Genomic DNA, 13,161 nt, shown 5'->3' on the forward strand with positions numbered 1-13,161 from the left:
TAATAATACTGGTAGTATGGTGAAAGAAATCTCATGAGACTATAATCCTTGATCTCCAGTAGAGTCAACCGTGATCAGTGATTGACTCAACACATGTGATGTATGCTACAAACAACTAGACAGATACTAACAAAAGAGTACTAATATATGACATAACTATCAGAACAACTATGCATGTACAACCAGAAATATGAGATAATAATATGTAAATATACCTCCTATAGCTTGGAGATTCCTGTCGTTGTCTGGTCCCAAAACTCAAAAAGTCACATAGAGAAACCAAATTATCGAATACCAAAACACAGTAAATATGCCTCGTAAAATCTGGCTCTGATACCAATAAATTGTCATGCCCCAAGAAGAGTCCCTACCGAAAAATTTCGGTAACATCTCCCCTGTACTGGTGACAATCTGAGGCATACATACATACAAAATACATTAGCCATATACGGTTGAAATATACACAACCATGCAGTTAATAATGCGGCCCACACCGTTGAAACATAGCATAACCATACAGTTAATAATGCAGCCCACTCGACTGAAACATAGCACAGTGGAAATAATAAAATAACAAACATGAAATGAAACAAAACAACTAACTGCGAGCCGGCTCGGCTTGACACAACATCCACAAAACATATACAAGATACCACAAAATAAAACTCCATATAAAAGAATACACAAATACAAGAACAAGTACAAGACCAACAATGCGAAAGGAAACACCAACGAAAGGAGAAGCTCGATGTGACTTGGGACTGACAGACAGGATCTCAAGGCGACTCCATAAATCCTTTACCTACTACCTGGTGAAATAAATCAGTTTACATGGTGGTGAGTACTAAGACTCAGCGGGTAATAGACAGATAGTGTATGAACATAATAAAGAACTAGAGATACAAAAGTATACAATCTCGTAGGAAAAATAGCAGATACAACAGTGATATTATAATTAGTCTCCATACCTGAAACCATATCCTAGGCTAGTAATAGAAGGTCAGGTGTAGCAAAGTCCTGCTACAGTACTGCTAATAACTACATTGGTAATATGTGAGGTATATACATATTATCAATAAGCAAACCAGTGTCTAAACTCATACCTCAGGTATATATCTCAACCTATATGAGCATATCAGCATAAGTAAGCAACAACAGCATAAGTAAGCAATAACTGCATAAGTAAGCAATAGCTGCGTAAGTAAGCAACAACATCATAAGTAGCAACAACAGCAACATGTATAATAATAACAGCGTATATACGGATAGTCACTCCCACCCACCCCTCTGTACCATGACCCCTATATAGTCGAGAGGCCGGGAAAATGACAGAATGTACACCACTCCAGCTACCACTACTCTCGAGTGACCGAGGGGACAGTTGCATAGTAACTAACTAGCTACATCTACGGCGGGGGTCCCTGTTGCTCGCAACTCCAGCTATCACTATCCATGAGTGAGCGAGTGGGAGCACGTCAGGACAAGCTGCACGCTCAAGCTACCACTACCCATGAGTGACCGAGCGTGCAACCCTGGCCAACGACCCTCTCAACCACAAGGGAGACATGGTCACCGGCATGCATGCAATGACATGATGTGAAAAATACAATAGTCATCATATATATATAAACAGAAACATGTATGTTACATGAAGTCAGCATGCTCAATAAGAAACATGAATAAATAGCAATCAAAGCAAGTAAACATAGTATCTTGTATCTATATATCCAGTAATTAGTATCTAGTATCTGGTGTCTAGTATCTGCTAAATATCATAAATAGCAACAAGAGACTGTATAGATACAGAAACGAGTAGCTCAAAGATTGAGTGGAAATTTCAAACGCTAGAAAAATAAGAGTGGAGTCAAGATGAACACGGTAACTATCTGAACATTTAGCTCATGCACCAAGATACATAGCATATACAACATAGTTAAGTTTTATCACAAACTAAATAGCTAAACCTAATCCTAATCTGATTAGGAAATTATACTTAAATTCCATCTAATAATCCAATACTTCCTTCACATCTAATCTTCTTATGAATTAATCCAATTCAATTAGTTAACCCTTCTTATTAACATGCTTTAAATCCAACAAAACCTAAACTAACAATCCAACTTATCCAATCAGGTTTAATTCTATCAACCGATCCATCACAAATACAAACCAATCTCCATAAACAACTTACCTCATTATCTCTTATCAAATAGTTGATTAAGTATCAAGAACCATTTAACCAAATTAGTTGCTTAATTCTTACTAATCAATCACAATCAAATCCCATCATAATTCTAATCCATCCCTACACACCACAATATCAATCCAATGAATTCGATTAATGATCATGTAGTTATCTACAACAAACCACAAATTAAATCCATAACCAAATCATATTAACAACCCTAACATGTCACCAATCAATCTAGTTTTAAATTTAGACATAACTCAATCTAAAACTCACCTAAACCTCATATGCTCCCTATTAATTCATTGCTGAAGGAGCTGCTACTGGAAATTCATTATCGAAGCTACTGTGAAGCTGCTACTAGAAGAAGGGTGGCTGATCCAAAAGCTACAAGCATTTTAAACCAATTTCACATAATCTGATTCATGTACCCAAATCATACCAACAAGCATATGCACTGACCAGAGGATAATCGGAGAAGAAAAGTGTCGAGGCAATCGAACAGAGGTTGTATCAGGTGGCGCTCAACCCAGCATCGGTGGATCAGGAGCTGGAACACAGCCAACGGGTGGAAACCTCAGGCAAGATCGAGAGGAGTCCGACGGCTCACCCTCTCGACAGCGATGACTACGGCATCACCAATCTGGCCTCGTGAAGAGGAGGCAATAGCATCGAGTGTGGTTGTCAGCGATGATGCAGAAAGGCGGAGGGAGATGTGGTGGGAGATCAGGGAAAAAGGAGAAGAGCTCAGGCTAGGGCTCAACCTTTTCCCTTTATGGTGGAAGCTCTACTCGCACGACAGCGACCCGGAGAGAAGGGCAACCACCAGTAAACGTCAGGCGATCAGTGGAGGAGATAAGGTGATGCTCTGCCATCGGCGATCAGTTCCCTTGTGGCGCCGGCGTCGGAGAAGAAAAGGAATCCGAGAGGGGGAGGAGGAGGGTCGACGATGGTAGATGAAGAGAGGAATTGGCGCAAATGATAAGAAATAGGGGAAAAGAAATAAACTTAGGGCTTTTTCAATTAAAACCTAGGTTATTTCCTCAATCAACTCCTAATTAATTGGGATATTACAAACAGGCTTTCACTTAGCTTACAAATTTATCCCCTTAAACTCGTCATACGAGTTCCAAAAAATTTCTAAAAATTTCTAAAAAATTCTAAAAAATTTAATAAGATTATTTGTTAAATAACCTTATTATTTACTTATTATTTGGGCACCGTATTTTACAGATATTATGGCATAAATTTAGGATAAGTTATTAAACTTAGGAGGAGAGTTAAGTTAAAATGCTTATTTACTTATTTTTGAATATTTTAAACTTAACTATGAGCCTTGATTGCCAAACATCAAAAAGGAAGAGATTGTTGGTGCAGAGTGCACCAGAATCAAACTTGAATTTTGATATTGTCAAAGGTTCAAGTTAAGTCTTGTTGTGATCTGACAAATTGACTAAGTGTGTAGGCTATTTACTCAATCGGTAAAAGCCCTAGTCACTCTAGGAAGGAAAGTCTTAATAGATCATGGAAGTCAAGCAGGAAGTTCAGGTGGGTCAAGAAGCTGACACTTGGCAGTTGGAGTCAATAGGTCTGAAAGACCTGATATCAAAAGGTAGCTTGGTGAACCAATTTGATGCTAAGTAGAAGCCCAAACAGATTTGGAGAACCTGATGTTTGGCAGGTAGGTTGAGGTAAGCAAGTGCAGTGGAGCGACGGGGATGTCATGTTCCGGGAAGGAACAAAACATGTTGGAACCCCAAGGTTATTTTGATGTGATCAACCAAGTTAGGTTAGGTCCTGTGGTATTTTAACCTTGTGTCTAAGTGTGCAGGAGTTTAGGAACACAAGAAGTCAAGCAAAAGACACAGCTAGTGAGAAGGACGGCACGGGAGAGAGCCGACGGGCTTGGTGCATCCAAGGGACGAGGTACTACGGAAGAGTACGAGGGTAGATGAGAAGGAAGCGTGCAGCGTTTCCGAGAGACAAGAAGCCAGAGCGAAAGGTTGCTCGAGAAGACCGAAATTGGGTTCGGGTGATCCTTACTTCGGTTGGCCGAAATCACCCAAGCGAGCGGAGCCGAAGTGGAAGACCCGGACTGAGGCGAGCAACACCGGAGTAAAGGGCCCGGATCTAATCCGGGCGCTCGGAGCGATTCCGAGCCCTCAGAACCTGATTTTGACCAGATCACGTTTGACCGTGATCTGTTGCGAAGGGGATAAAACTTTATTCCTCTTCCAGACGTCTGGAACCCTCCAGTCGCCTGGAACCCTCTAGGCATCCCGACCAAAGTTATAAATAAACCTTGGTCTAGAAACTTTTTAATTCGAACAAGCAATTAGCAATACAACACTTGTGCTCTTCCATTTTTAGTTTAGCTTATCTTTTCTATTCTTTCACTGCTGTAAGAGGCTTCTCTGCCTGAAGGAGATACTTAGTGTGATTCATTCCTTGGATTAACAACCTCCCCGGTTGTAACCAAGTCAAGTCTGTGAGCCTCATCTTTTCAGTTTCGTTCTTTATTTAATTTATGCAAGTGTTACTTTAAAAGTCCGAGAAGGGTTGTGTTTTGATTTTATGCAGGGCTATTCAACCCCCCTTCTAACCGACCACCAATAGTCATAACAAGTGGTATTAGAGCAAGGACGCTTCAGGAGGACTAACCTCCGATCGAAGCAAAGACGATGACTGGACCAAGCATATACCTGCCAAAGTTTGAGGGAGAGTTCGCTAGCTAGAAAAAGCGAATACATGTATTTTTTAAAACTGATTTTGATTTACTTCTAATAATGGAATTCAGTTTTATAGCACCGGAAGGTAAGGAAAAATATCAATGGACAAAAAGGAGCAGGTCGACTACGTGGCAAACGACAAAGCAGAGTTCCATCTATTGAGCGTCCTTCCGCCACAAGAAGTCAACTGGATCGGCAACTACGATTCAGCAAAGGAGCTTTGGGAGAAGTTCCTTCAGCTACACGAAGGGACGCCCGAAGCCAAACTTGCGAGACGGGACTTACTTTACAACTAGCTGACCAACCTACGGCTTGAAGAAGACGAGACAATTGCGCATCTCCACTCGAGAATTAAGGAGTTCATCACCGGACTATCGAATCTTGAAGAAAAGGTAAGTAACCGAGATTCGCTAAGGTACGTATTAAATGCATTCCCTAGGAATACGAAATGAGCTTCACTTGTAGATGTTTTTTTATATCTTTAAGGACTTAGAAACTATTACCTTATAAGAATTAATTTCTATATTTGAAGTCCATGAATCTAGATGTGCAGGTACAAAGGAGCCGAAGCACAACATCGCCCTCAAGGCAGCGAGAGACGAACATGAGTCAGAATCTTCTCTCGACGATGAGGAAATGGTAATGATGGTAAGGTGCTTTAAAAAGTTGTTTACTTCAAGTAAAAGTAACCATTCGCAGGGTAGAAAGAAAAGGACGATCAGATGCTACCACTGCAACGAAGAAGGCTATGTCAAAGACAACTATCCCAAGCTAAGGAACAAAGACAAGGATAAAAGAAAGAAGCCTATCCAAACAAAAAAATTCAAGACACTAAAAGCAACGTGGGACGATACGTCGTCCAAATCGGAAGTCGAGGTTTTCTCCGGACTTGCATTAATGGCAAGTCATCAAGACGAGGACTACGATTCAAGCTCGTCCGAAATGAGCATCGAGAGCATCGATGAAGGGAGAGCTACCTCAAAAGAAAGCAGCAGTTCAGGGGGAGCCACAGATAACGAGATTGACATGGTAAGTCAAGTACGATCTCTTCCTCCCAATAAATTATTTAAGTTTGTTAAAATATTAACTAAAGATTGCTGCAACTTAGAAAAAGAGATTAAAAAATTAAAATTAACTCTAGCTAAATCTTACCCGTTAGAAGAGTTTGATAAAGTAAAATTAGAAAATGATAATTTGTAAAAAGAAATAAATAACTTAAAAAATCTTGCATGCTCATCTAATACAAGTGTTAGAAAATTTAATAATCTAAATTGATATTTTAGATATCACAAAGGACAAATTAGAAAATTTTCTAAGAAACACATTCCAAAGAAATTACTAGTTAACCCAGTAGAAAGGAATCTTTATTGGATTCCAAAGTCTTATCTTAATTGAAAATTTTAGGACTTTCAGAGAGTTCTTTAAATCTTTAATTTTTCTATGAGGTTTTGACTAGAAGTGGTTGATGATCCAATAACCAAGAAGGCCTAGTGCCTCACCATAGTCTGGAAGTCAAAATATTAAAATAAAATATTTAATTGACTAACTGATAAAGTATTAAAATTGGGATTAGTTAATGCTTTAAAAAAATTTTCAAATATTTTTTTCTTACTTAGAAATGTCTCAAAAATATTTTTCAAAAATATCTAACTTAGATTTTTTTTTTGGCTTGAATTTTTTTATAGTTAGTCAAAAATATTTTTCTGCTTAAATTTTTTTTTTGCTAGTTAGAAATTTTTACAAAATTTTCAGTATTATAAAAAAAAAATTTCAAGAGTTTTCAAATTTTGATAAAGTTATCTTAAAATTTTTTACCCTTAAATTTTTCTTGGTACCCCATTTTTATGTCATCAAAGGGGGAGAAGGAAAAGATTAAGCCTAGGGGGAGTAGATTCAATTTTTTTTTGCACTTTTATTGCAGAATTTATTATTTTAACTTTATGTCTCTTTACCCTAGCTTAACTTGGGTTGCTCATATCAAAAAGGGGGAGATTGTTGAAACCCCAAGGTTATTTTTATGTGATCAACCAAGTTAGGTTAGGTTCTGTGGTATTTTAACTTTGTGTCTAAGTGTGCAGGAGCTTAGGAACACAAGAAGTCGAGCAAAAGACGCAGCTAGCGAGAAGGACGACACAGGAGTGAGCCGACGGGCTCGGTGCATCTGAGGGACGAGGTGCTGCGGAAGAGTACGCGGGCGGACGAGAGGAAGCACACGGTGTTTCCGAGGGATGAGAAGCCGGGGCGGAAGGTTGCTCGAGAAGGCTGAAATTGGGTTCGGTGAGCCTTATTTCAGTTGGCCAAAATCACCCAAGCGAGTGGAGCCGGAGCAGAAGACCCGGACTGAGGCGAGCAGCACCAGAGCAGAGGGCCCGAACCGATAGTCAACTATGTTGACTTTAGTGGTCTGGGCGCTCGGACCCTATCCAAGCGCCCGGAACTCGATTTTGATTGAATCACGTTTGACCGCGATCCGTTGCGAAGGGGATAAAACTTTATCCCCCTTCCAGGCGCCTGGAACCCTCTAGGCGCCCCGACCAAGGCTATGAATATAGCCTTGGTTCAGAAGCTTTTTAATTCGAACAAGCAATTAGTAATACAACACTTGTGCTCTTCCATTTTTAATTTAGCTTCTCTTTTCTGTTCTTTCACTGATGTAAGAGGCTTCTCTACCTGAAGGAGATAATTAGTGCGATTCATTCCTTGAATTAACAACCTCCCCGGTTATAACCAAGTCAAGTCTATGAGCCTCATCTTTTTCAGTTTCGTTCTTTATTTAATTTATGTAAGTGTTACTTTAAAAGTCCGAGAAGGGTTGTGTTTTGATTTTATGCAGGGCTATTCAACCCCCTTCTAGCCGGCCACCAACGGTCCCAACAAAACCTAGGTCACTGATCTAACTAAAGAAACTAGGAGGTTTCCAAGTTCATATCAAGACAAGTTTATTGTCTACTCATGAATTATACTTTACTACTCATGTATCATACATTACTACTCATTCATCATACTATACTATGCTAACTCTAATTTGCAAGAGTATTCGAATTAACTCTGTTTTGTAAGAATCGAAGGATCAGTCGACCAAACATGAGGTTCAATCGACCAAACCAAGCTGACATGGAACAGAGTTTTGGATCGAGCAGAACAAACTTGGTAGAAAGGTGGATCGGTCGACCGAACTTATGGATCAGTTGACCGAACTAGATATGACAAGCATAGCGGTAGATTCAATCTCGACCGAAGTTGGAAACTACAGGGATCGGTCGACTAGTCATGGTGATCAGTCGACCGGTCAATTAATGCTCTTAATTACGCGAAGATTGGAGCTCGTCACCGAAGGAAAGCATAGTACCGAACGGATTAGTCGATCAAAGGATTTTTTATTTGACCAATCAATACTTATAAAAGCAAGGCTTGAGCACCAAGCAGAAGTAACTTTTTTGTATTCCATTGTTCTACTACATTGCCACTCGTGCCGCTTCTGATCTTCTACTCAGCGTGCAAGCTACATCACTAAGAAGCTCCGATAATCTTCGTTGTTGTATTGTTAGTATTTCTAATTACCTTGCATTCTATTGTATTAACTTCACTATATGCATTACCTCTTTTTCAGAGTTTTTGGAAGGAGGAATATTAGTGAATTGCTCAACGGTGCATCAAGAATCACGAGCCTTGGAGTAGGAGTCGACTAGACTCCGAACCAAGTAACCACCTGAGTCACCTATATTGCTTTTGCTTTTCCATTTCGCTGTTGATTTGATATTTGCTTTACCAATCGATACGAAAAGAAAAGTTTTTTAACGAGCGATATTCAACCCCCCCCCCCCCCTTCTATCATATTTTTTATCCTTCAGGAATAATGTTCTTGGTTTGTTAAATCTGATTACCATAGATGGCTCTATGTTATAGACTTATAGAGGTGATACATGTGGCAAAAGGTGATTCGCTCGCCCCCAGCGCCCCCGCCAACCCGTCTTATAGAGGTGATACATGAAGAGTATGCAAATGGTATTATATTAAGGTGAATCGAGAAATACCTGAGATAAATCTATATTAAATAGATTAAATCTGGAAGGAGATTAAGAATAGTTTTCTTTGGTTAACACTCCTTCAAATTAGATATGCTAAAATTCTCCGGGTTGCATCAAACAGAAATTAGACCTTGTAGATTTTTTTGGGGTAATCCAAGTATTCAATTCTCATGATTCAATTAATCCTAGAGGTGACTAACCTAGTCTCACAGAAATTTTCTATCAATCATCAAAATAAATCGAGAAGCGCATAAGATCACAAGTTTTTCAAACTCCCCAGATGTCATGTGCCTTAGGTGATATTTAAACCCTTATTGTCTAGAAGTCCGTCTCACCTCTTACCATCGCACCATAGACTTGGGGAAGACCTTTTAGATTATTGAATATAGATCGGATGGCACACTAGCTCGTGATGATGATATGTAAACTTCATGATGCTGGAGTAACATGTATTGGATTACCCTCTAATGCCAGATGAATCACATAGTCACTCACAACTTGTACAAGAGCCTATTTAATCAATCCTATACTCAACACCAATGGAAAAAAGCAGAAAACCTCACCTCTAGCACTCTTTGGAAATTAAAGACACTAACGTAGAAGAAAATCCTCGTCTACAAATCTCTTAGTCTCCCATTGCTTTTTTCACACACCTCATGATGTTTCTAAGGCTTTGGAATGCTTCCACGATGAGAAAATTTCAAAGCCCCTATTGTCTTAGTTATCACTTCCTAAAAACTATCCAATATATTCCTCTAGAGTTGTCCTACTCCTATCGGTGATTTGGTTAATGTGCACACCAAGGTCTTATGATCCACATGCTCACTCCACCTCAGTTGAGCTTGTGTGCATCTGATTATTTTCATGGTGCTACTCAATCATGGTGAGAGATTCCTTGGATCCCTCTATTTGAAAATAATCAATAATGGGACTACTCTTTTGCCCATATGTATCTAAGCACCATGTAAATGTTAACCATCTCATCTATCCTGAAGATATCTAAAGATGATACGACCATCTCATCTATCCTAGGAATGTCTAAAGATGAAACGTGTCTTTCTACAATCTTCGTGTCATATCGATGAACTTGCCACGAATCACCCTTAAAATTCTACCAGTTACTATGTAGTGGCAACCCTTGAATCTAATTAATTGTGTGAAATTAGATTTCTCTTCATCTTTAGGACAAAGACCACCTACCCTAAATGTGTTGTACTCTATGCAAACTAAGTCTGATTGTACCAATTCCTTGAGCTTCCTCCTCAAGTTATCTTTTAAACTTGTGATCTCGGTCACACTTGCATCCAAAGTAAAATAACTTTTTTGTAGTGCAAACATGCATCACACAAGCTAATTCCAAATAGCAGATTGTAGAAGATATATTCTTGTTCTTTGAGATGACAAGAGCTATAGCATACATTGCCTTGAGTTTCTTCCTTCACTACATAGTCACTTTTGTTGTGACCATATGTCTTGCACTTAAAGTGCTAAACATCTTATGAAGTTTAGGTTGGAATCTAAGTTTGCATTGTTGAGATTCTTGCTCCTATGACTCTCCTTTTGTGCCCATTTTGAGTTAACTAGTTCACTTTTACTCAAATTCAATAATATGAACATTCTTCCTTTAAACAATGTCTGTTATAGCTTTATTTGTCATCTCTTTCATAGTCATTTTATCCCTACAAAGTTTAAATGTGTGATTAAAGTCCTTTGACAACCTTTAATGCTTGCTTTAAGAGTTTTTTGTCTTCTATTCTTCTTTCTTCCCTATGTTTTTTAAATTAATTTTATTTTAGAAAAATTCTAACATATTGAAGGAAACCTTAGCCTTAAAAGATTTAAATCTGTTCCATTGGAACATTAAATGAAAATTGTATTAGTTTGAATTATTCTTATTATATGATCTTTCTCCATAGAGATTTATAAAAGATTTGTAATTAGGTTCTCTCACTGCAACGTAGAGTAACACATTTGTAAAACATGTTCTTAATTGGCAGATTGGTGCATTTGCTGCCCCAGACAAGATTCACTGGACACCTGGACTTCCCAAAACTAGGAGTGGTAAGATAATGTGCCGGATCCAATAGAAATTTGCTTCTAAACAGCTTGATGAGATTGGGAACACTAGCACACTTGCCAAACCCAAGTGTCGTCAAGCAGCTAATCGAGTACGCTGATGGCTAGCGTCAAGATTCAACCACTTCCCCAGTTGGTAGTTGCTCCATCAAGCAATAAAACAAGATTGAGCATTTGAAAACGTCTATGTTACTACTCCCTTGTTCATGGTTCAATCAGAGTTGAGAAAGATGTTCACAACTTGTTATCATTTGTGAGGTCGGTATCAACAAATACTTTGCTTCGACTTTGATGCCTAATTCCTTACAATTCTTTGATAGTATATTGATCTTATCTCGATGCGTGTCTTCTGATGGTTTTTCTCCTATTATGAGATTTCAACAGTGTACAGATTGGTAAATGAATGAAATCTCTTGAACCACCTATGGCTTGTGAAATTTCTTCTAATTTTGCCATTGTGACACTGTAATGACCACTCACATTGGTCATCGCAAGCTTTTGCAGTAGATTTAGAGACTTCTTTCAAGTCTACAAGGTCACTTAATATCTCAAAGTCATAAAAGATATTGTCGATAAGTTCCTAATTACTATGTTCCCTGCACATTGTTTGTCATAAGTTAAAGCTAATAAAGATTTAGCACATCCATTCCATTTTGGATTATCTCCTGGATTTTTAGATTTAGTAGTAATTGAGCACATCTCCTCTTTCTCAACTTTCACTCTATCAGAAGACATGAAGTTTAACATTTTATACTACATCAATAATAATTAAACCTTATCCCATTAGGTAGGGTCGATTATATGAATCCTTTTACGTCATTAAGTTCTATCTCTTACTATATCGTCATTTATACTTAAATAAATTTTATTTTATTTTATTATTAACCAAGTCTTTTTTTAGTCCTCCTCTTCCTCGTTTAATATGTGTGTTTGTCATAATTTTGCATCACCTAACTAGAGCATTTATGTCCACATATCCACCTTAACATCATCTGTAAAATACCGAAAAATTACGAATAATGATAAGGGAATTTTCCGAAATTTTTAGAAATTTTTCGAGAATTTTTCATAGCTCGTATGGATGAGTTTACAGGGATAAAACGGGGTCCGAGAAAAGCTTGTTTAGGCTATCCAATAAAGCGACCGGCAGCCGACTTCACCTGTGCCCTAGGGTCGCTGTCGTGCCACTGACGATCCACCGCTGGCACCCGTGCGCTAGTACTGTCGTCGGATCATTGACCACCTCCGACCAGTGGAGAGGAAGAAGGTAAGTTGGTTGGAATTAGATTATTGTTTGGCAGTAATCTCCACTCTTGATCTTGATCTTTTCCTTGCTGCTAATCTAGGTTACGGGTTGGTGAGGAAGTGGTGATCTGTGGTGTCATTTGTCCAGCAACAGAAGACCTTAATCCACAGAAGTGATGGCTGTGATTTTTAGGTAAAGAGTGGTGATCTTGATACATTTTGTAATTGATGTGGTCTGTGAATTTAGCTTTTGCTTAGTTGTTTATGTGTAAAAGGAATTAGGTTTTTATTTATGGTGGATTGGGGATTAGGTAACTAACCCTAATTGATCATCAATTTTGTTTAGGCAGGATGATGGTCATATGATTTGGGTTTTACCCTAAATTAGGGTTAGAGATTTTTATTTAGCTATTTATAAGACGCGTATCTCGACGTCAGATTTGGACCGGATACGATCCTTTCTATTGGAGGCGGGTACTTTGACTTTATGTCATTTGATATGCATAGTAATGTTTTTAACAAATAGCAATGATTGTGTTTCTTATTTGCTTCGGTTGATCAGTACCCGATCTGTTACATGCTTGTTTACTTATTTGTTATGCACATCATGTTAGTACTTATCTGATTATACATGCTTATAGGGGTGGTGACACAATCATGTTATATATTATGTTCAGGACCTAGGGTTTTACATCATCATCTTTGCAACTCTCATTTTCTGCTCATGTGCTTGAGTCATAGCCCAACATTCATCTCTATATAACATAGCAGGTCTAACTGCGGTTTTGTAAACTTTTTCTTTAAATTTTAGAGGTATTTTACGGTCACACGAAACACCTGACGCTCTCCTCCATTTCAACCATCCTGATTGTATTTTATGTAAGACATCTCTTTT

General features: G+C 38.5%; 1 long non-coding RNA gene across 1 annotated transcript; it reads right to left on the bottom strand.

Moving 5' to 3' along the window:
- Window positions 1-507: 507 nt before the first annotated feature.
- On the bottom strand, window positions 508-3,162 carry LOC121987466. Its single transcript, XR_006113607.1, has 3 exons — window positions 2,651-3,162; window positions 2,465-2,575; window positions 508-809 (listed from the first exon to the last, which is right to left on the bottom strand). It is a non-coding gene; the product is annotated as an uncharacterized LOC121987466 (long non-coding RNA).
- Between the last annotated feature and the right edge of the window lie 9,999 nt (window positions 3,163-13,161).

Source organism: Zingiber officinale, chromosome 5B (assembly GCF_018446385.1).
Source record: "Zingiber officinale cultivar Zhangliang chromosome 5B, Zo_v1.1, whole genome shotgun sequence".
NCBI classification, from domain to species: domain Eukaryota; kingdom Viridiplantae; phylum Streptophyta; class Magnoliopsida; order Zingiberales; family Zingiberaceae; genus Zingiber; species Zingiber officinale.